This window comes from Doryrhamphus excisus, chromosome 11, assembly GCF_030265055.1.
Source record: "Doryrhamphus excisus isolate RoL2022-K1 chromosome 11, RoL_Dexc_1.0, whole genome shotgun sequence".
Taxonomy (NCBI): domain Eukaryota; kingdom Metazoa; phylum Chordata; class Actinopteri; order Syngnathiformes; family Syngnathidae; genus Doryrhamphus; species Doryrhamphus excisus.
The window spans coordinates 10,862,418-10,886,754 of NC_080476.1; the positions used below are offsets into that span (position 1 = coordinate 10,862,418).

Here is a 24,337-nt window from a genome sequence, read left to right on the forward strand (position 1 = left end):
CTACTGTTGGCTGTCATTCAAATCCTTTCATTTTGTCCCAAAAGCTCTCCAGCGCCCAAGAACGTATTCCCGGACTTTATAAACATAACAATATATCAATATTATGAACATATTATGAACGGTATGAACATGATCAATATTGGGATCGATCTTTCCCACTTTCTTGTCAAAACAAGTCGAAAATGTGGGGGGAAAGTTCAGATAGTATTCTTATTTAATACATCCTAGAATACCTTGACCATGTATATTTAACTAGACAATTCGTAAGTACATAATAGTGGATGTATTTTTGTCCTGTATTCGAATATTTGTATGTTTTCCATATTAATTACACTTCCCTGTGTGTACTTTAAAGCCCCACGTAATTTGTATGACACAAATTATACAAAGAAAATGCAGCGATTACAATCATATCAATGACACAATTTCATTCATTTATACACTCCCATCTTACAGTCAATACGATGAAATTTTCCTTAACATCATAAAGCAACATTTCCCCCAATGGAGAAGGACGGACTGTTGTGTGCTCGTTTTTTCCCATGGACACGTGAAGGGATCATTGACGCTGTATTGGGAAAAACCCGGGAGCATAGACCGAGCAGGAGGTGGGAGGGGCTTGTGGTGTGTGACGTCACCGGCTGTGTGGAGGAGTATAGGCTGTGCTGTCAGCCCAGTGTCAGTCTGATGAAGATTGGCATGCAGGTAAGCTGTCATTCATTTTCAATGTCAGTGCTTGCTTTACCACTTGAACGGCCTTTACCCCCCCTCCCCCCACTTCCCTCCCCGCCATTCCAAAAGGCAGGACATTGTTCATGGAGTCAAGACAGGCAGGCCGGAGTGAGAGAGGCTGGTAGGGAGGGAGGGAGAGAGAGGGAGGAGGAGGAAGGAGAGGAAGGGAGAGGAAAAGAGAGGGAAAGGAGGGAAGATGTGTTTTTTGTGCTGGACTCGTAGACAAGTGGATTTTTTTGGTCTTCGTTTGGATTTCAATTTGCCGGTTTTGCCTTTGCGATGCATGCACGGAGGGATCATTTGATATCGTTTCTTTTGTGCGGATGGGAAACATAAATGTTGGTTTTAAATGCATTGCCGCGGATTCATCCTACATAGCAATCTATCGGCAATTCCCTTTTTCATTTTTAAAACAACGCTCGAATTGACACGTTTGTTTTGACTCATAAACTTTATTTAAAAAATATACCATAACGCTCGAATGAACACGTTCATTTTGACTGACAAACTTTATTTAAAAAATATATCATAACAGTACATCATAACGAAAAGTCCAAGCTACCGAGCTAATGTTTAAGGTATAGTTCAGTAAATGTTGTTTTTATCCTAATAAATGTCTCCACTTACTACATGAAAATAACTTTTTTTCCGCTGTGACTGTACTGTGGAATGTTTTATTTCATATAACTGCTGTCAGGTGTTTTTTTTCAGTGTGTGTTTTCAGTTTATGAAGTGCTTTTTTCATAGTAGTGCTCCATAGTGTTTGTATGGAAGAACATGAAATGCTAAACAAATGTCTTCACTTGTGTGCTTTTGTCCACTAAATGATGTCTAATGTTAAAATAAACTGTATGACGTTACCTGGCTGAGTCATATATATACGAATGTATAATAATCTCCAATAGACATAATATGGATTGAAGCACAACCATTGACAAAACAACAAAAAACTTAAACAGAAGTTGCAGTGATATAGTACAATAACATACCATGCAAGTTGCTGTCCACAGCTAATTCTTTAATTAGCTGCCCCCCCCCCCCCCCATCAGCTTAATGAAGTCATTTGTGGACTGATTATGTGCTTCCCCGAGAAATCACAATAGCAATTTACACCACTTTAGCTCCTGCCGGCAGACACGTTTGACATCTGCAGAGTTGTGGGGCTTAAGTGCTTTGATAAACACCACCGCTACTACCTTTTTAGACAATTGGAAAACGATTGGCTACCGTTTGTCAACGTGCCCCGTTTATTTTGGAAGTGACACTCAGAAACGTTAAATCGACTCAGGACATGGTTCTGGGTATTATCAGGATAAGGACAATGCTGGTTGAGTGTGTTCTGTTGTCGGGCATGCTGGGGGTTGGGGGTGTCATTTTCAATCATCGTTTGCATAGTCAGTTTCCAACAGGGCTGTGATCTATCTGTGGTGTTGGGTTGTAATTTGCATAATTGCCCTTGATGCAAAACTGTAGCAAAACTAGCAATACAATGTATAGCTGTATTCCATATAATGTATTAGTGGGGTCCACACTTTTTCCACTGAGGGTCGCATAATGAAAAAACAAAAGACGCGGGGGCCACTTATACATTTTCTAAACCAACCCAAAGAAAAAAACAGACAAAAACGTATTATTAGTATGATTCCGCCCCCCTTAATTTGTTTTCTTATACATTTCCACATTTTTGCTTGTTTCTCATATTAATATTATACATTAGGGATGCTCCGATTAGGTTTTTATGCTGACTATTCCAATACCGATCATCCATGAGTGAGATCTACCGATACCAACACCGATCACATGGATTAACTGTAGATTTTTTAATCTATTTATGGTGACTGCTATTGACCAGGGACGGCGTTAGCCATTAGACAATTCCAAATACGTAATTATTACAAATAATAAACATTTACATAGTCATTTAAGTGTGTTTGTAGGCTTCCCAGCATGCCTTGCGGTTCTAAATGTGTGTAAAATAGTATTGGTTAGCATCTGTTTTGATACCTGCGTAGTCCGTGTGGTAAACTTACAATGCATGCCCCATATGTGTTATTTCTGATTGCACCGCTAAGCTCCTATTGGTTTAGGATGTGTGAGTAAAAAGTGTAAATTTGCTGCATATTAAGAAACATCCTGCAAGTTGAAGTTTGCCTCTAATCTCTATTATTAAGGAGATTGCGCCCACAGAGAAAAAAAAAGATGTTTTGAACAGAAATCTGTGATGTAATTAGACTTTATCAAAAGTAGCTTCCAACTAGCCAATGTTAAACATAACATAAACACAAAGCAATAATTTCATAGTCATGTTTGAGGAATACATCTTACATCGCCGGCTTCTTTTTGCAATCAGATTTGCGAGAGATGTGAGTTTCATTTCTGTAAATCAGGCTAGAAAAAAAAAAAAACCGAGAGAGGCTGTTCGGAATTATTCATAAGCCTTTAGTCTGCCGGGTATCCTCAGCAGAGTGCGTTCGTTGACTTCTCTTCCAGGCCTGGGAGCGACGTGATGTGTTTAGTTCTCGTCAGTTGTTCACCGAAACCTTAAGACAATGTTGCCTTGCATGTTTTGGGCCTGTCTAGGCCCCCCACAGGTCATGCCCACTAAGCCTGCTTGATCCGGATTGCTCTCAAGAGGAGACAGAGGCCTGTTTATACTGTCAGACGGCTCAGCTTCGGGACAGACTGCACGCTTACCGTTGCTCATTCCGCAGCCGGTGTTGCATTGGCATGCTTCTAAGTAAGCCAACTGGGAGCGAGGTCGGAGGGAGATGGATCGGCTTGATTTATGCTCCAAGAAGCTCAAATTAATGATCCGCCATTTACTGGAAGGACACAGAGAAGGCATGAGTCTGATCACAGTATCCATCTGTTTATTTTCATATTTTAAACGCTTTTTTTTTTCTCATTCTGCTGTTTCAGTCGGAGCTTTGTGAAATCCCGATGACAGTAAATGAGCAATTTGTGTTAACGTTTGCTATATACGTAAGACTGTACTCCCTTGTGTATCCTGTTCATGAATACAGCTTCATTAAATACAACGGCAAAGTTCTTAATTAACGAGTTGTATCTGAACATGGTTTGACACAATAGGCGATGTTTTTCCAAATGAAATAGATTGTGGTCGGCGACTGAATCAACAAGAGAAATGTGATCCGTTAGTGGCGGCGATGAGTTGATGAGGCACATGGCCTTGATGTATTTGCAAAAACAAAAAAGTGAGTAAAAAATGTAAGCATGTCTCAGTAGCCACGTTTACATGAGGAGTTTTTCTCTTTCCAAATGACCTTTCCGAAAACAATGGTATACATGGAAAGGAATATTCCAATCGCGTGTCTACATGCGCCGCTATAATCAACCAGAATAGTCAATGGGGCATGCGCAGTAAAGCGTAAACACCAACATCACGTCATACCGACTTCCTCCAGTTTTTCTTTCACTTGTTGGAATAACTCCGTATTGCCAGTTTTTCCTTCGTCGTGACAACTTTCCGATTGAGCGGGTACAAGATACCTTAATCGGATTGGGGAAAGGAATATTCCACCCCTGTGAATCCGATTATATATTCATTTGGATTGGCACTTTTCTTTCGGAATGAGGTGTATACAAAGGTTACATTCTTTCCGTTTGAGCAAATAACCCGAATGGAATTGGAATATTTGGGTCCATGTATACGTGGCTATTGTTGGTCTTCTGAATGAAAAAAAATGTTCATTCACACCTTGAAGTGGATATTGATTGGCTTGTCGTTGTGTTTCGGCTTGTTCAGCATAAGCTCATAGGCCTCTGTTATAGTTGTGAGGGCAAGGTGAGGAGCGGAGAGTGCTGGAGACAAAGCATCCTGTAAGTGTTCTTAAATGGAGGAGGGGCCCACACCACTCGCTGCTCGTTACGAAGAGTTGTTGTTGCTTCTATTTTTTTTTTTCATTTTTGTCTTAAACAGTTTGTTTGACATGGACTTACTTATCTTGGCTCTAAACGCCATCATCTGGCTGTGTAGCTCCCTGGAACATGGATGACTGGGTGCATTAAAAGAAAGGATTTAAGTCTTATTTAAAAAAAAAACAAAAAACAGTGGCACCACCCTGAAGCAGGGAAATGGCAATAATAACACGTATCAAATGTTAATGTGGAAGTCTGATATTACCCACTGTTGTGCAACACAAATAAAACAACAAGTATTTCTCCATTCTAATATTCATGCAATGTTTGCATCAGTTTTGTGATTGCATTCCTTTTTCAGACAAAATGAAAATCCAGCAGGAAGGCACTCCATCATCTAAAACAGGGGTGCCCAAAATGTGGTCCAGAGGTCCATTTGTGGCCCTTGTCCGTGTTTTAAAAATATAATTTAAAAAAAGATCTTAAAAGAGTCATAATATTATGAGAATAAATAAATCATGCGTTTTAGTAGCATAATATTGAAACAATAAATCATTACTTTAAGTTGGAATTTTTGGAAAATTACAATGCAGGAATGTCAAAATCCTGAATCATATTATGAGGAAAAGTAATGTCATTTTAATCGCATAAAGTTGAAACATAACAAGTTAGACAAAGTTACTATATATATATATATAATTTAAAAAAGACCTTAAAAGAGTCATAATATTATGAGAATCATGCGTTTTAGTAGCATAATATTGAAACAATAAATAATTACTTTTTTTTAAGTTGGAATTTTTGGAAAATTACAATGCATGAAAGTCAAAAATAAAGTCAAAATATTTTGGGAATACTTATTATAGTATTATAATAAATAAAACAACAACAGCAGAATCATATTATGAGGAAAAGTAATGTCATTTTAATAGCATAAAGTTGAAATATGAAAACAAGTTAGACAAAGTTACAAAATATAAAAGTACTTTTTTCAGTACGTGGCCCTCGCTGGAAACAATCTGGCATAAAGCCATGACATATGATTTTCTTGAAAGAGCACTACCCGCACACGCAGCGTTTAGCACGTCTGAGAAAGTAGGCTATTTACACTCACTAATGTCCCTGACATCCGCAGCATCTGAATAATTTCCTTTTGATGTCATTATGAAAACAATTAAAAGTTATTTCTAGATACCAGTAGTTATTATTCAAGGATCAAACACAAAATCAAATTAGCAACAGCTTATTATATATTCTGCATTAAAAGAATAATTGTGCCGTCAGATCTTATCTCTGGCGAAATGTAGATAATCCTAATAAATGAGCAGAGCTTCACACGCAGAAATATGAAGCCTGCCAGTAAATCCTGAATTTATTATATTGGAGGATCTTGGTAACAGCTGAGCTGGGTGAGGTTCAAAATATTTCTATTCGACAGTAGACGATAGCTCAGGAAATCCCTGGCAAGCGGTGTGTAAGTCTGCATTAGTGCTTCCCTCTAACACTCATAAATGCACAGGGCGACATGAAAATCTCTTCATCGTCAAGAGTGCTGGCACACCTCTTAGGGAAATGTCTTTTTACATGCAAATTTGGCACAATATGGCGATACGTACCACAAAGGCTGCAATGCCAATGCAAATCACGCTCACTACCAATCATTTTAGACCAGGGGTCTCAAACTCAATTTACCTGGAGGCCACTGGAGCTAGGGTCTGGGCAAGGCTGGGCCGCATCAGCCCCCCCCCAAAAAAAACGCATTTATTAAAAACAGAAAAATATACAAACTTTTTCAGTGCCACATTTGGCCCGCCGGCTGCGTGTTTGAGACCCCTGTTTTAGACGATTTTGAGTGATCTTTCAAGGTACTGGCTGTATAAACATGGAACCTACCAAATGAAAGATTAGACTCCCATCTTTCATCTGAAAAAAAAAGCTTGTCTCTACCCCCTTCTGTTCTTTAGTAATCAGCAGTAGAACATAGGTAAGTTTCGGGAAAATATCAGTTCCTGACTAAAAAAAAAAAAGGGTGAAAAGATACTTTTCAAGCACTCTGACACAATTTTCTTGCTGTTGTGACAGATCAAATATCTAAACAACTACAGTATACCGTAACATAATTTATTTACAAATATAACACCATGGACTAGTTGTTGGAAAGTATTCAGTAGGACAGCATTGAACAATTATTTTCTCAGTCGATTCCGCAATAAAAGAGAAAGAGAAAAGAGGCAACAATTGTTGATGAATTTGAAATGCATATAAATACATTTAAAAGGGATAAATAAACATTTAAGGATACTTTTACTTTCATTTTGAGAACTCTCCGGTCTTCAGATGGACGACACAACTTTCGATTCCGGTTGCCATTGTGTTGACTGGTAGGTAGCTAATAGGATGCTAACAAGGAAGGATGTTTTGTCATTTTTGTCGCGCACCTTATTGCAAGCTAACCGGAGAATGAACGCAAACCGAGGCAAAATTGTGGCGTAAATTTACGACCTTAACCAAAAAACACGCTAACCAAGGCGGTTGCTAACCGAGATTCCGCTGAATATCATAACATAAGTTAGACATTATGATATTGTGGATGTTTGCTTGAGGAAATACATACTAATACCCTGATGTAGACCTTGTACATGCAAGATAAACAAGATATCATTTTGTATATATAGTTGTCGCGTTTAAGAAGTTACATTTACCTTATTAAATGTCATTATCCTTTGGATATTTAGAGTTACAGGCACACGTTGCTGATTTGTGTTTGTGCCATGTATGATTGTACGGTGGTGCAAACTAACCACAATGCAATTAAATCTCTAATTTAAGTGTGTTTCAAATTTAATGACTTTAATGACACGTCTGATTTGTAGGCGTGACCGATCCTTCCATCTGTCTCTTTTCTACTTTATTGCTGCTAAGGAGACTTTTTCCCCATTCTTCACATGTTTTTTTAATGATATTTTTTTAGTTAGCATAGTCATATTTACCGCGTACATCTGCTAATGCAGTCGCATTGCTCAGTGAAGAACAGTAAGAGATTTTAAGAGTTCTTTCCGCTACAAGGAATAATTACTTTTCCCATCTCTCTCTCTCTCTCTCTCGGCATAATTGGTTCATACTCTTTTATCTTATCTATGTGCGCGTAACTACCACTATTATCAATTAGATTATTTCATGCATAGTAAATGAACTGGAATATGTGTGTGGGGTGCAGTATTAGCATGTGTACTGGGATTAGATGTTAATGTTAAGAAAATTCCTAAAAAGTGACGGAGGTTGTGTGATGTGATCAAAAAAGCAGCTTAAATGCCAAAGAAGAGAAGGAATTAATGCGCCACTTGACTTTGACTCACGTTTGCAGCAGCGGCGATGCTGTCCCGTTGCAACTGACAGATGCAAAACACATCGGCTCTTAAGTCACCGCTTGGTACATTTTTTCTGAACTGTTTGGCTTTTATGTTTCTGTAAAACGGTAACTTTTAATCTGGGGTATAATTGAAGGGTATTTCAACTCACTTGAACGCTTGAAGGCTGAAGCTAACAGGCTAATGGTGAAAGAAGTCGGCGAGTGCTGATAAAGAAATGGCAGTGGCAGTGAGTGGTAACACTATATTGACTGTTACTATGGTACACATAATTAACATTACATAATTGTATGGTCATATCACCTCATACTTCGGTACGGGACAAAAATTACAAAAAAAACAACAAAAAAACCCCCCAAAAAAACCTTAAACTGTATTACGGAAAGCAGGAAGTGAACAAATGTAACAGTTACTGATTGTAAAAGTACCAGATGGAGGGGTAGGATTTAATAAGCTTTGCTTCTTCCTACTCCTTTTGGACATGTGGAACTGTGAACTGATTATGTGATGCATTCAATTGTCATCTGATGCATGTTCAAATGCCATATGTATCTTACTGCTACCTGACAGCATATTAACCAATATATCACATATTATTACTCTAAGCTTAACCAATGCAGCTATTTGTGAATAATTCATTTCTTTTGTTACTAATGCCATAAGCATAGTCAGTTTGAACAACAGCAACAGTGCTGAGTGCCGCTTAAAACTTCACATTAGTCACGTATACATAGACCCAAATATTCCAATTCCAAGCAGCTTTAATGTGCATTAGCGCCATCTGTCACGTGATGTTGGTGTTTACGCTTTACTGCGCATGCCCCATTGACTATTCTGGTTGATTATAGCGGCGCATGTAGACACGCGATTGGAATATTCCTTTCCATGGATAACATTGACCATACCAAAGACCAAAGATCACCTGACACTGTTCTCTGACTGCTCTCTCCCTCTGATGTTTGTTGTCCTGACACAACTCCTTACTGTATCGCACACAGCATCTTGGCTGTGTGTGGATGGCTCCGTTTACGATCGGCCATTGTTTCAACAGCCTGACTGACTGACTGACGTAGCAGTGTGTCGCTGCAGAGGTGGAAGAAAACATAGTTCCCACCAACCGCATATCATCGAGACAAGATCTAAATAATTGAGTTAGTTTCCACTGTCTTCCTGTTCCTGGTAATAATATACATGACCTCAAATGACAGAAGTATCAAAAGTGTCAATATTTTGATTTGTGAATCAATTTTAGATTATATCAATATCGATCCGCACATTGCTAGCAAAATACAAGCTTTCACTGGACTTAGGTTACACCTCAACCTTTGTAGTTTTTCCGTATTTGTGACAGAATTTGTTGACTTTTCTATTATTCTGAATATTTGCCGATCCACAGAGTGGTGTCAATATTTTTTTAATACTACCAAGAAACTACTATAGGTCAATCATGATCACTCCAAGTGAGTAAATCGATTTTATAATGGACCTTTTATGCTTTTTCCACTTTTCTGACCTATAAATGTAGCTACAATGTTGTATTCTTGTGTTAAACCATGCCAAAGTTTCAGATAATGAGGTTTGCGCATTAGGAAGTGAGCTTTGAACGAAGTTTGGGATGGCTCTAAACCAGGGGTCGGGAACCTTTTTGGCTAAGAGAGCCATGAAGGCCAGATATTTTAAAATGTGTATCTGTGAGAGCCATATACATTTTTTTAAACATTGAATGCAATAAAATGTGTGCATTTTTATGTAAGACCAACAGTTTTAGATATAATGGGCTCTAATTACGTAGACCAGGCACACTACCCCACGCCAATGGGGTGTGGCCAGCACACTTTCGTGAGCAGCGCAGTGTCCAATAATAAATCAAATACTTGCTGCCATTAATGCAACTTCTGCTGCTGCATGGTTTTGCACCGTACTCCGTACACATATTTCATTCTTTTGGCCATCTTCGTCAGAAGGCTTGGTTCTGCAGCTTTAGCTAGGTGACTATTTGACTAAAGGAGGAAAGTTTACATTTACATGTTGACATCTCAATGACTGAGGTAGACTACCGCATTACCCAGTAATAATCGAGTTTTGGTGTGTGACCTGGAAAATATCATCAGGAAAGATAGATATGGTTGGCCGTATTGCAGTAGAAAAGAGATAGACGGATTAAAATGCATAAGAAAGTTGTTGATTATTTTTAAGTCATTTCTGTGATGTTTACTTTAAAATGTTAGCAAAAATACATTTTTATTGTGGTAAGAAACGCTTGAGAGCCAGATACAGTCATCAAAAGAGCCCTACCTGGCTCCCGAGCCATAGGTTCCCTACCTCTGCTCTAAACACTCGGTTTCCAAAGGCGTGGTTAAACTGCCCCTTTGTGATGTCACAGAGGGGCGGACTTCCTTATATAGTTCATAGTTAGGGAGCACTTTCGGTGTGTCACCAGCTGAGTGGGCATGCCCGGAGACGGACTGTCGCTGGAATAAGTTAAAGCAGACAGGAAGCACAAATCCAAGGAAATACAACTAGAATAGGTGCAGATTCTGGAAAATCTAAAAAGTTTTCTGTGCAGGTTATTGTGTGTATCTGCTCTATAGAAGATCACAAGTCAATGCAAAGGGTTGAAAAAGGAGCATGATAGCTTGCATGCATTCTGCCTCTGCAAATGTGTCGTTATGGCACGCCTAAAAAGCGTGAAAACTAATTTGTGACTGAAAATGGTACGCATTGGCACAAAATGACCACGCTCTTATTTACACCTTGTCAAGTACTGTTTACGACAATAGTACGCGTGACAGTCAGCCGCCACAGACTTCAGCTCAACCGTGACCGGAATGAGGACAAGCGGCATAGATAATGAATGAACGGATAATAAACAATTGAATTAAAGAGAAGAAAGGTATCCGTTCAGCACCCGCAGACACGCCTCCCACACACTGTGTAACTTGGTAAAGGTTCATCTCCAAAAGACTGATGACAGCTCTGTGCTAAAATGAGTCTCAAACAGCTGCCAAGTCAGCAAGTGGGTAAATACGGCAGCTTGGAGTTGGAACAATGTCATGTGCGCAATGTGACAAAGCTTTCGAACTTCCCCTCCCATAAAGCGCTTGAGTCTGGTCAATGTCTTGATACATCTGTGGCAAGCATGGACCCATCTCCCTTGCTGGCACTGCTTTGGCGTGCTCCAGTGTCAGTGTGGTGCAAATGGGAGTTGGGAATCCGATAGTGTTGGATTGTTGATTTAACTTTATAGGAAAATATTTTAGAAAGAGAGGCAGCGGGGTCAAACCAATGCTGACACTTGAATGATGCATAAGTGATTGAAGGTCTGTCTTGAGGGTGCTGTCAATAGTGGCCTTTATAGAAACAATCCAAAGTTTTTAATTTGTATCCCAAGTACTTTTCAAGTAGCTGCCCAAAGGGTTTATTCATTTATTATCAACTCCTATACCAGCAAAATTTAAAAGTGTGGTCTGGCAGTAGTTTGGAAGTCCTCGGGAGCGCTTGAGAGTACGACCAATTACAGTGGAAAGAGTGTGCCCAGAGGCGGGCCGTGGGGTGGAATAAATTAAAACTGACCGTTTTTGGAAATCCAAGGAAATACAACTGGAATAGGTGCAGATTCCGGAAGATGTAGAAAGCTTTTTTTGTGCGGGTTATTGCGGGTAGCTGCTCTATAGGAGTACACAACTTAATACAAAGGGCAGAAAATCAGCATAATAGGTCCTCTTTAAATAAAGTGCTTATTTTATTGCAATCGTAATGCGCTGAAAAGCAAACAAAATACACCTGGAATAGGTGCAGATTCCGGAAGATGTAGAAAGCTTTTTTTTTGTGCGGGTTATTGCGAGTAGCTGCTCTATAGGAGTCCACAACTTAATACAAAGGGCAGAAAATCTGCATAATAGGTCCTTTTTAAATAAAAGTGGTTATTTTATTGCAATCGTAATGCGATGAAAAAAAAACAAAATACAACTGGAATAGGTGCAGATTCCGGAAGATGTAGAAAGCTTTTTTTTGTGCGGGTTATTGCGGGTAGCTGCTCTATAGGAGTCCAGTCATGGAATGTAATGATGAATGGAACGTCTTTGCTAGGTTTTTATGGAAAACAGACTGGAGGAAACTTTTTGTATGCTCACTTGATCCTGACTCATCCGGACTTGGGTATTTTTAGCAATGGATTCCTGTTTGTCTTTCCTCCGCTGTTCATAAGGGACTCTCATATTATTCGTTGTTGAATCATTGTCAAAATATCAGGCAAAAGTCGGTTTGTGGCATTGGTGAGAAAAAACGATGTCACGCTGAAACGACAAAGAGAGACGCGTTTAAGTTTGGAACATGTTTTGACTGGAACAGCCGCCCCTTATCAGCGGCAGGCTTATCCCCGTGGTGATGCTGCACTGGCTCTTGTTACGATCCCTGTGGGATACCTGTTATTCAGCCGCATCATGGAATTAACTTTAATGGGTTGATGTATGGCACCCAACATAAAATATACATATATAATATAATAAGTTTTTAAAAAACTTCGCTTTGGTTCCAATTTTCTACAATAAAAGCTCTGATAAAACATTCCACTGTTCTCAAATATCTTCATTTTTATTTTTCTACACAAAATAAGATGAAAAATAAATAAACAAATCAAGAATAAAGAAAATCAATCAATCAGTAATAAATAAATAAATATAATAATAAAACGGCAAATAATAAAAACTTAAGAAACCACATATAGTTGGTGGGTAGACAAATTATTTTTTTCAGATGAAAATGAACAAAGCATTATTAGAGCCCTGTAGACATGACAAAACACGACTATAGTCACATTTATACTTTTTTATTTACAACATATTGCGCAACTGCAGGGTCTTGAGACACATGCTAACTCGCAAACTAGAGAGCTAGCGACCTAAACGGTAGCCTTCAAGTTATTTCCTTTAAACTTAAATAGCCAAAAACTTACCACTTCCACACGGATAGGGAGGATAACTATTAACAGTTATTTAACCTTTAACATGAACATTAATCAAACGTAATAATTTTTTCTGGGTACATGATACCATACAGCATCCATATCAAACTTGCGCGGGCCGCACTAACATTAAACTTTCATATCAAGGCGGGGCCTCAAACAAGTGTCCTGCGGGCCACATTTGGCCCGCGGGCCGCATGTTTGAGACCCCCTGTTCTAAGACAACCTGACCAGTCCAGTTGCGATCGATTCAATGCTCTGAGAATACAATAAGAATATTCACAGGCACCGACTTCTACAGTGCACATATCCTGTTTGTTAAAAGAACACACATATCACTGATTGTTGCACTTCCTGCTGGTCAGAGATCTGTGGCACATCCAGCTGCCAGGCATTGCTTTTTTTTTTTTTAAGCATCTATTGTATGAGGTGTTTTTTTTCCTCGGTAAATATGAGTTTTAAGCGTGAGGCTGCTCAGTTGGTTGTCAATACGCGTGGGTGATTCTTGTGAATTTAAGAGCATGACTTACAGTTGCATTATATTGCAAAATTAATTACTTGCCTCCCTCACACGTGCTCCTGAATCTTAGAGCAATAAAAAACACGCCTTTGTTTTATTGAGGTGGTATTTTGGCATAATGTCCTTTTTCACTCTTAGTACGGAGTCTGTGCATGCCAATTGAGCTTGCTGTTGTCATAGCAACATGAACCACTAAATCTCTGTGCAGCTGTTGTTATGGAGGTCCTTGAACAACTGGGGCTATGGCTGCAGTGTGGGAAAACTGTCTTTTGGTCCTCCTTTTTTCCACCTTGACCCGCCAACATTTTTCCTTTTCTTAAAGACATCCATCCAGAGATGCCTTTTTCGCTACCAATGATCATACAGGAATGTACGGAAAACCGAGGAAGGAAGTTGTGAATCTCAAATTTGACATGAAGCCACAACGTCCACATCCGATTTGGCTACTTAGTAAAGTACAACAACTCGGCAAACAAAGTAACATCCTTATTGTGTAAAGCAGGAGTCTCAAACACGCGGCCCGCGGGCCACACAAGTTTGAGGCCCCCGCCTTGATATGAAAGTTTAATGTTAGTGCGGCCCGCGCAAGTTTGATATGGATGCTGTATGGTATCATGTACCCAGAAAAAATTATTATGTTTGATTAATGTTCATGTTAAAGGTTAAATAACTGTTAATAGTTATCCTCCCTATCCGTGTGGAAGTGGTAAGTTTTTGGCTATTTAAGTTTAAAGGAAATAACTTGAAGGCTACCGTTTAGGTCGCTAGCGCTCTAGTTTGCGAGTTAGCATGTGTCTCAAGACCCTGCAGTTGCGCAATATGTTGTAAATAAAAAAAAGTATAAATGTGACTATCGTATTGTTTTGTCATGTCTACAGTGCTCTAATAATGCTTTGTTAATTTTAATCAGAAAAAAATTTTGTTTACCCACCAACTATATGTGGTTTCTTAAGTTTTTAGTATTTGCCGTTTTATTATTATTATTATTATTATATTAATTTATAACTGATTGATTGATTTTCTTTATTTTTTATTTGTTTATTTATTTTTCATCTTATTTTGTGCAGAAAAATAAAAATTAAGATATTTGAGAACAGTGGAATGTTTTATCAGAGCTTTTATTGTAGAAAGTTGGAACCAAAGCACTGAAAAAGTTTGTATATTTTTCTGTTTTTAATAAATGCGTTTTTTTTTTTTGGAAAACCTGATGCGGCCCAGCCTTGCCCAGACCCTAGCTCCAGTGGCCCCCAGGTAAATTGAGTATGAGACCCCTGGTGTAAAGTAAAGTAAAATGTTAATATGAATTTCTGACAATATTTTATCTTTACTTAAATGGTGGTTTACTATTCTACTATCTGCTCTCTGTTTCAATAATAAACATTAAATGATGCGTTTTATTACATGCACAGATGTAGTGATTATTTTTTGCAATTAAAAAATGACTTGCGCTTATAATTAAGCACAATAATGCAAGTAAATGTGGCTGGTATGATTATTATTTAATATAATTGTCACAAGTGATTAATTTGGAGTTAATTTCCCAATATTCTTCGATTTGATGTATACGGTCATTTCAGGGTAACAAAACTTGGGTGATAGAGTGTTGGTCTGCCAACTTCAAGGTTGTTTGCTCGATTCCGAGCTCCACTGAAGCCTTATTGAAGTATCCTTTCATGAGATACGGAACCGCCAGTGATGCAACATCAATGTGGGAATGTCAGTTAAGTCATAACATTTGGAGTTTTTGGAAAATCTCCACTCTGGTCTTCATAGACTTATTGTCCATTACGGATTGTAGAATGACCTTCTACACATATGTCGATGCTGATGGGCAGTTTTCAGGAATGGTAATGTTTCCTCTGTGGCTTCTGGAAGGAACATGGTGATTAGACCCAGCCCCCTGGGTGGAGCCCCTTGCTGCAGAGGCTCCTGATCTGATTTACTTTGACGTCAACAGGAAGGTCAGCTGGGTCCCAAAGGTGCCATACAGAGTAGGTGAATGGTGTGTGGCAGGCTTTGGTATGGAGACGCTTCTATTGGGTCCCAGACAGAACTTGAGAGATATCTGAAGGGGGTGGGGGGGCTTTTGAGCTTAGAGGGGCTTTGGGATGAATTACTAGGCGGCTAAAATGTTTTCTTTGTGGCTGAAAGAAACCTAAGAAATATTCTTATCCAAATCTCCCCGAGTACTGAGAGAGCTTTTTGGCAGTGAAACTCAAGCTACATCCTAGCGACTTTTATTGTGATTTTATTATCATTAACATGCCCAATTTTCTTACAAAAAATAGATTTCTTTCAGAAATAGCCATAGTTCTTGTGAATATAACAGTAAGACTTTGGTAATGGTAATGGTTTTATTTCATTTGAACATGCATCAGATTACAATTGAATGCATCACATAATCAGTTCACAGTTCCACATGTCCAAAAGGAGTAGGAAGAAGCAAAGCTTATTAAATCCTACCCCTCCATCTGGTACTTTTACAATCACTAACTGTTACATTTGTTCACTTCCTGCTTTCCTAATATAGTTTATATATTATAGTTTTTTTGTGTATCGGGAAGTGAGCTCTGAAAGAAGTTTGGGATGGCTCTAAACGCTCGTTTCAAAAGGTGTGGTTAAAGTGCCCCTTTGTGATGTCACAGAGGGACGGACTTCCTTATATAGTTCATAGTTAGGAGGCACTTTGAGTGTGTCACCAGCAGAATGGGCATGCCCGGAGATGGACCGTGGGTGGAATAAATTAAAGCAGACTGGAAGCACAAATCCAAAGAAATACAACTAGAATAGGTGCAGATTCTGCGGGTTATTGTGTTCAGCTGCTCTACAGGAGACCACAAGTCAATGCAAAGGGTCGAAAAAGGAGCATAATAGATCCCCTTTTAAGTAGCGTTTAAGCTTGCATGCGCATTCTGCCTCTGCAAATGTGTCGTTATGGCACGTCTAAAAAGCGTGAAAACTAGTTTGTGACCGAAAATGGTACGCTTTGGCACAAAATGACCACGCTCTTATTTATACCTTGTCAAGTACTGTTTACGACAATAGTACGCGTGACAGTCAGTTTTCTGTGCGGGTTATTGTGTGTAGCTGCTCTACAGGAGACCACAAGTCAATACAAATGGTCAAAAACCAGCTTTAGTTATATATTTTTGTTTGTTTGTTAGTTTTTTGTCACATACCGAAGTACGAGGTGATATGACTATACAATGACATAATGGGTACCATAGTAACTGTCAATATGTAATATATAATATGTGATATATATATACAGCACATCATGACTGGTTCAAGACTCTTCATCCTTGTATTTAGCAAACATCAACCGCTTGTATTGTTTCTTGAAGAGAGTAATGACTATTTTAGTTTTTACTAAAGCTCCTTACTTTCTGCTGAACAATGGCAGCACGCCACTTTCATCTTATGGCCGTGTTCAAAAACAGGTGCACCGCACCTCGACGTCAACGACAGACAAGGAAATGCTGAGCGGCTGTTGTCAGTCCTTTAGTATTGTCTCTGAATGCCTTGTTATTTTTCGACTGTCCCTCACTTGAAATATGTACAGTGGGAACAATTACGTCAATGTTTTATTGCATATCCATAAGTTGTGATTATACATGTGTGTGTGTAAGATCTGTATTTACACTGTGGATTTCCCCTGTTCTTCTTAACCTCTTCCACACACACACGCAGACACGTATCACATGGAGTATCCGGGGTCTGTGGTAGTACCTACTTAGCCACCACACACATACATACAGTAGGTCCCCATGGAGCAGTGTTGAACTGGATAAATACCATCCCATCAGAGGCTCTGTGTTAGCAGATTGCTGCAGGAATGAGGCCTGCTGGGAGGCCTGACCATACTCCCACTGTTATTGGGGAGGGTTAAGAAAAAGATCAGGTAGCAACCCTTGAATGCTTGATTGAAGTTAAATCTTTTGCATGTGTGCCATAACTCCACATTTAGTAGGTTTGTAGGTATTGTTTACATTTTATCCGATACTGGTACTAAATTGATACTTTTGAAAAACTATTGCTTAAATGATGGTACCGCAGAAGCTGATAATTGATGCACAGTTCTGGGATGTTAGAGTAGTATTACAATGGTGTTTGCTAGTCAATCCTACATGCAGGATTTGTGTAATAATGGAGGAAAAGGAAGTTACTTGGAAGACATTACTACATTACTTACATAATATCACCTCCAAGAGAAAATTATATATTGAATACTTTAGTAGTTAAAGCATAGAAAACCTATTTACGTAGGTAAATTTACCATCTAAATATGTTTTTTGGGTTGTAACCGAAAGAACGAGATTGCGGATACAAGCATCTCAAATGAGGTTATTATTATTATTATTATTATTATTATTATTATTATTATTCATTCATTCATTTTCTACCACTTTTTCCTCACGAGGGTCGCAGAGGTGCTGGAGCCTATCCCAGCTGTCTTGGGGCGAGAGGCGGGGTACACCCTGGACTGGTCGCCAGCCAATCACAGGGCACATATAGACAAACAACCATTCACACTCACATTCATACCTATGGACAATTTGGAGTCGCCAATTAACCTAGCATGTTTTTGGAATGTGGGAGGAAACCGGAGTACCCGGAGAAAACCCACATGAGAGAACATGCAAACTCCGCTAAGAGATGCCCAACAGAGATTCGAACCCTGGTCTTCCTGATCTCCTGACTGTGTGGCTAACATGCTAACCACTCGGCCGCTCTCATTTTTATCGGCTTAAAACTGCACCAAACATGCTCTCTTCTATTGTGGAGTTGCATCATCAAACCAGAGTACCCGGAGAAAACCCACGCATGCACGGGGAGAACATACACACAAACCCCACACAAACCCCACACAGAGATGCCCGAGGGTGGAATTGAACCCTGGTCTCCTAGCTGTGACGTCTGCGTGCTAACCACTCGACAACCGTGCCGCCATTATTATTATTATTATGTCTCACAGCTGGTCTGGGAACACCTTGGTGTCCCCTCAGTTGAACTGGAAGAGGTGTCCAGAGACCTGGAAGTCTGGCCTTCCCTGCCTCTGCCACTCAAACCTGGATAGGTGGAAGAAAATGAACTAGAACGGAAGGGAATAGAGCCCTCTAGGCATGAACTAACAACCCTATAGTTACCGATTTATAAATTATCGACCAACCGACTTAGGGTGAATGAGATGTTTTTTTTTTCTGCGGGGAAAAAATTGTTTATTTTATGATTGTGTTCTTTCTTATATGTCGGCAGGTTGACAAGAGTTGGACCCCGAGCCACGGTGCAAACGGAAGTGAAAGCTGCTGTGCTGCTGTGGGCCAGCTAACTGTGAGTTTGTTGTTCTTTGTTTGTGTTTTTAGCTATTTAGCTATTAGCTATTTATTATGCTATACCCCTTTGTGAGGATAAGCGGTAGAAAATGAATGAATGAAAAGTTTTCGTTGAAAAATGGCCACAATTTGGCTCGACACTTGTCAGTGTGGGCTGACGGTCGGAGATCGGGAAGACATGGGTTCGATTCTCCATGTGGAGTTTGCATGTTTTGTCTGTGCGTCCGTGGGTTTTGTCTGAGTACCCTTTAGTTAGCTGGAGGAACCCGCTGCATAGAGTCCGTCTAAGTTTAGAAAAACAACTAAAAATGTAATAAACAACAGTTAATTGTTGACCAGTGACTGTATTGCTTAATATTGTTGAATATTGTATAATCTTTTACTATTGTAGAGCTGTTATCGTCGATTGGGGGTGACCTCAAATGCATCAAGTCTTAGTGTGTTGTGTTTTTAGTCGAGATGATGTCAACTTCAATATTCGTCCAATCCCTTGATGTCTTTGTCAAAAGCTCCATTTAACTTGATGTACTTGGCTCCAAGTGCCTTGAATAGGCGGTAGAGTACTTGCGCACATAGCAATGGGTATTAAAGACCGGAGGTCTGGTTGCACCGTGCCATTTCCGTGGTCCTCTATAAATGCCAGACAAATCATGTAGCCGGGGTGTCCGTGGCCTTCAAGCTTTTAAGTGCTCCCCACTGTTAACCTCCTTCCACCGACCCCAAACCTCCTCAGATTCCACACCAAGGATTGTTTTACACATAATTGCATTTGCCTTATTTAACTTAAACCTGAATTAGGTTTGAGCTTTTCAACTTGCGCCGACGTTTGCCCTTCTGCGACTCGAAATGAAAACGCATAGTGCAGTGATAGTAATTCCCACACCAAAGACAGTCTGAAGCTGTTGCAGATACATAGAGTTCTTGTAGAAATACCTGCATTAGCTGTACTAATACTCCTAATACTAAAAGGAACTCTGAAGGGTGGAACCATCTTACTTTAAGCAACGAGACCTTGGAAGCTATTGTTGACAGAAGCCGCTTGATGTTCTATTGTGGACAACCCACAAGGGACTCGCTCATAGACTATTGTGGGAGCCGGCCTCCCGTTTCCCGTTTGAGCCCTTGGCACCTGATTTGCCAGCCAAAAAATTCCATTATACCCTTGTCCCCCGTCTCTTTTCCATGCCCCCGGAACCATTGTAGCCCAAGTCCCCATCCCATGGCTTTCCCCCCTCTTTCTGTGCTCATACCCAAAGCAACATTCAGCAGTAGAAGACACTGTGCTGTTGCCCATGGATTGGTGAGTGGGCAGCGTGCCCATTGCATTTCTTCCTTGATGAAGCCCTTTACAGATCGTGTTTCTGCCACCTGTCATTCAGCTTAGGAGGTACTGAAGGGTGTATATATGTGTGTGTGTGTGGAGGTGGGGGAGTGGGCAGGGGTTTGAGAGGGGGGGTTGTGTTGCTGCAGTAATGAGTTTCACATTGTAGCATTATTGCAGCCATTCACTGAACATACTCAGGGCCGCATTTCAGCGAGAATGATGTTGTGAAAACAGAAGCTGAGATCTCTAGATACAATGCGTGTACAATTATTTATTTTTGAGAATTATTTAGTTTTCTTTTTTTCAAGAACCAAAATGTCAATAAACCTCAAACCTGAATTTTTATGGAACTTTCGGTAGCTTCATGCTCAGTTTTTGTCAAAACGCAGACAAAGTCGTTGTGTTCGTGTTGCTGTGGTAACTGCTGGATGACCATTGTATCAATATATACACATGCTACACCTAACCGTAAGAACGTCATCTTAAGGCGCAACCAAACCAATTTTAGAAAGACAGAACCAGGTGTGTTAAAAAAAGGTTTCGGCTCAGAATTTGTCAGATCCCCGTCTCCACAAAACCAGCTCAATAACAGACTCATTAGAATGTTTGATCCACTTGTGATACTTTTCATCTCTCATCTCACAAGCAAACCCATCCATCATCATTGTCATTCAAAGCGGGATCTTGAACATGAATGCGCCTTGGAAAGAAGTTTCACTCGTGTTTTTAATTATCAAAATACGGCAAGATACTGTAAGTGTTACATGTTATCATTAATGTCTAAAAATAGGTGTGTCCCAATGACGTGCATTGTTCGCTAGCTCATATTGAGTAGTTTTCTGCTGTTGTACTGCACACAAAAGGGAAAGAAATTGAGTTATGTTTCACCTAAGGATTGCGAATGATGGGCAATATTGATGGGCAATATTCTAAAAAAGTGTGTTTTCCCTTTAAATTCAGCAATGTTGCTTGTTGTAATTTCCCGACTTTGGTGCTTAAAGAGTTAGGGGATAAAAATTGCATGAAAATATTGTAAGAAAAAAAAGGCATAATATGAGAAACAAAACAAAATTTGGGGAAAATTAGGTTTAAAAAATAAAAATAAAAATAAAAATAATACGAAAAAAATACAAATAAATATAAAAAAAAAAAACAGCAAAAATGAAAACGTTCATCCTAATATTACGCTTTGACACTGATACCAAATTTTGACATTTTTTCCATTGAAGTTTCTTCTGTTTCCCTAAATTCAATTCTGCTTGGCTTTTAGTGCACGTTCTCCTAGTCACATGTGTTAATTGATATTGCGCAATTACCATGGCAACACAGACACAACCCAGCTTTTTTAAAAGATTAACCCATTTAAACCACTGGTAATCTTGATGGTTGTGAAATGACATGCACGACACGCAATCTTGGTGGAAAAACAGCATCCAAAACAACGAGACACTCTCTGACCTTGCAAAAAAAAAATGGAGGGTTACGGTTATGCTTTTCATTATTAATATCGCTGTGTGATGCCACATTTTCCTGCGTTGCATTTACTACCTCCACGAGAAAATCCATCCATATCCATTTCTCCCTCACCGCGCTCTTTACCCTACCAACCCTAATTGTAATTATGTTGATTTAACTTAGACACATGCGGCTCCCCTCCTTGCCATCTGAATGGAAGCTTATTAGTTTATCTTTTTATATTTATTTTTTCCCATTTCTCAGGGTCCCTGTCGGCATTTCCAATTACTCTTGTCGTACGGCTGTAATTGCCTCCATGCTAATGGCTGCTAGACAATCGTGCTAAATGAGGTGAGGCCAAGAGGCTAGGAGCCTGACTTCATTAAGAGCTAATGGGATTTTATAAGGGGGACTGAAGACCCAGCTCATCAAAAACAGGAAGATGGAAGAAAACAAAACAGATGGAGGGAGAAGAGCCGAATCACCACTACTCTAACTAAGCTACTCTTCCTCATGAAAACTATTATTTTCCTGAGAAATACACTACCACTGCTGAAAGATTGCTCTGTGATTTGCTAATAAAAAAGAAGTTAGGTAAATACAAGTTTTTTTTTACCAGCTTTCAAATCAACATTAAATGTAGCAATTATGTATTTTGTGCTTTTGGAAAGCGCCTCAAGTAAAGTCTTGGCAATTTAACAACAATAAACCGAGCGCATGATGTAGTCCAAGGCCTCCCACATTTTTCACACTTCTTTCAATTATAGAGAGACTGTGGTGGGTGCAAAGATTGGATGAATGGATGTGAAGGCTTCTGTATGCCAGGACGCATGTGTTGTAGACCAACAAACGTTACCAGAAACATGACAAATAAGCCATTTTAAAGTCATTTTCACTTAGCCCAATGATGATGATGATATGTGCTGTAATTGAAACAGTGGCAAAAATTGAGGAAGAAAACTTCAAAACTCGAGTAAGAATGGAAGCTAATGGGGTTAGCTTAGTTTAGCAGAGCATGCTAGTGTGCAAATAACATTACTGTATGAATTACCGTATTTTCTGGACTATAAGTCGCTCCGGATTTTCAGTCGCACAAGGCCAAAAATGCATAATTAGGTAGAAAAAAGTAAAATTTTTTGCAGGTAATTTATTTTCCAAACTACTTGACCAAAACAGACATTACGTCCTCTTGGAAGGCAAGATCGAACAATAAAAGAATAGAGAACAGGCTGAATAGGTGTAAGATATGCTAACACAATGGTTATTCAGCTACACAAAAAATAAACATAAACAGAAAAGGTGTCCAGTGTTTATGTAACATAAACACTTTTATCATTTATAAGTCGCTCTGGAGTATAAGTCGCAGGAACAGCCAACCTATGAAAAAAAGTGTGACTTATAGTCTGGAAAATATGGTATTTGGGCGGTAACGATTCTTTTTTCAGTCGATTACCGAATTTTCTGGACGATAAGTCGCGGAAAAAAGGTTGCCGACCATTTGTCTAGATGACAAAATAAAAAAAAAAAGTATGAAACAGTCTCCATAGAAAACAAGAATCAAGAAGTACTGTTTCATTCTTTGACATTTTTCCTTATCCACGAATTGTTATCCTCCAAAAAGTTTCCTCATCCAAGCTACTAATCAACCCTTCAGTGTCGTAAGTAATGATTCCCAACTGATCTGTCTGCCCTTGAAATTCACTGAGCCATTCATCTCGGTGAAAATGATTGTGTTCCCTTTGGACTATAGCGTCATTGTGGAGTTTCAAGATGAGTTACCCCATACTTTAATTTGCTTCACCATCTTAACGTTGACATGGCTTGTCTGCTGTTGGTTTCAGCTCAGTGATCTTTTGGGCTCTTGCAGATGAGAAACCTGCCAAATTCTATTACACGCTGAATAAACCAACGCATTCACCTGTGAGCCCGATGCATGCCGGAGTCAGATGGGTAATGGATAGTGCTAGGTGGCTGTATTATTACCATAGCCTCCATATATGGGTTCATTCTCTGGAAGTCAAGAGGAAGTGCTTAACCCCACTTTTTTTTTGTAGGGAAAACATGAAATTACAGTACATGTTTAAGCTCATGCAACTGCAGTAGGTCAGTAACCTATCCGTGTTTAATTAGCTCGTCGGTTGGAGGCCCAGTGGTACAATCCAGGGCAAACTGAAGAGGGGCTTGTAAATCACAAACTGAGACGGCCTCTGTCAAATTAAACCCCCAAACTGTTAGCCATTATTTGCTAAACGTTTCACGCAGCAGTACGCTCGTAAGACCAGATGAGCTGAAGAGATCTCTGTACAAAACCGTTTAAAATGACCACAGGGAAGAACAAAGGGAACTTAACCAGATTAAAGGACTGAAAAGAATAATATGGGGCTGAAGACATAAAAACTACAGAGCAAAGACGCTTGGCAGTGACCAGGTGGAACAACAAAATACTTAAAATAACAAATAGACGCTTAAACTAGGTTTAAAGAGATGCTTGTGGCTCTGGAGCCACGTGTTGCACACCCCTGACAGTCACATTTAACGCAGATTTTTGAAAAGACTAAATTTCGCAACATTTTTTCCAATGAAAATTTCCTCGTTTAGTCGATAATACCGTATTTTCCGGACTATAAGTTGCAGTTTTTTTCATGAATGAATGAATGAATGGCTGTTCCTGCGACTTATACTCCAGAGCGACTTATAAATGAAAAAAGTGTTCATGTTACATAAACACTGGACACCTTTTCTGTTCATGTTTATTTTTTGTGT

The 24,337-nt window shown here is 39.4% G+C and overlaps 1 protein-coding gene across 1 annotated transcript in view; it reads left to right on the plus strand.

The window, feature by feature from the left end:
- Nucleotides 1–607: 607 nt before the first annotated feature.
- The window catches only part of panx3 (pannexin 3), a 76,372-nt gene continuing 52,642 nt past the window's right edge, over nucleotides 608–24,337 (plus strand). The window contains exons 1-2 of the mRNA XM_058086782.1: nucleotides 608–705; nucleotides 18,719–18,793. The gene's annotated coding sequence lies outside the window, so the exon portion shown is untranslated. The remainder of the gene's footprint in view (nucleotides 706–18,718; nucleotides 18,794–24,337) is intronic.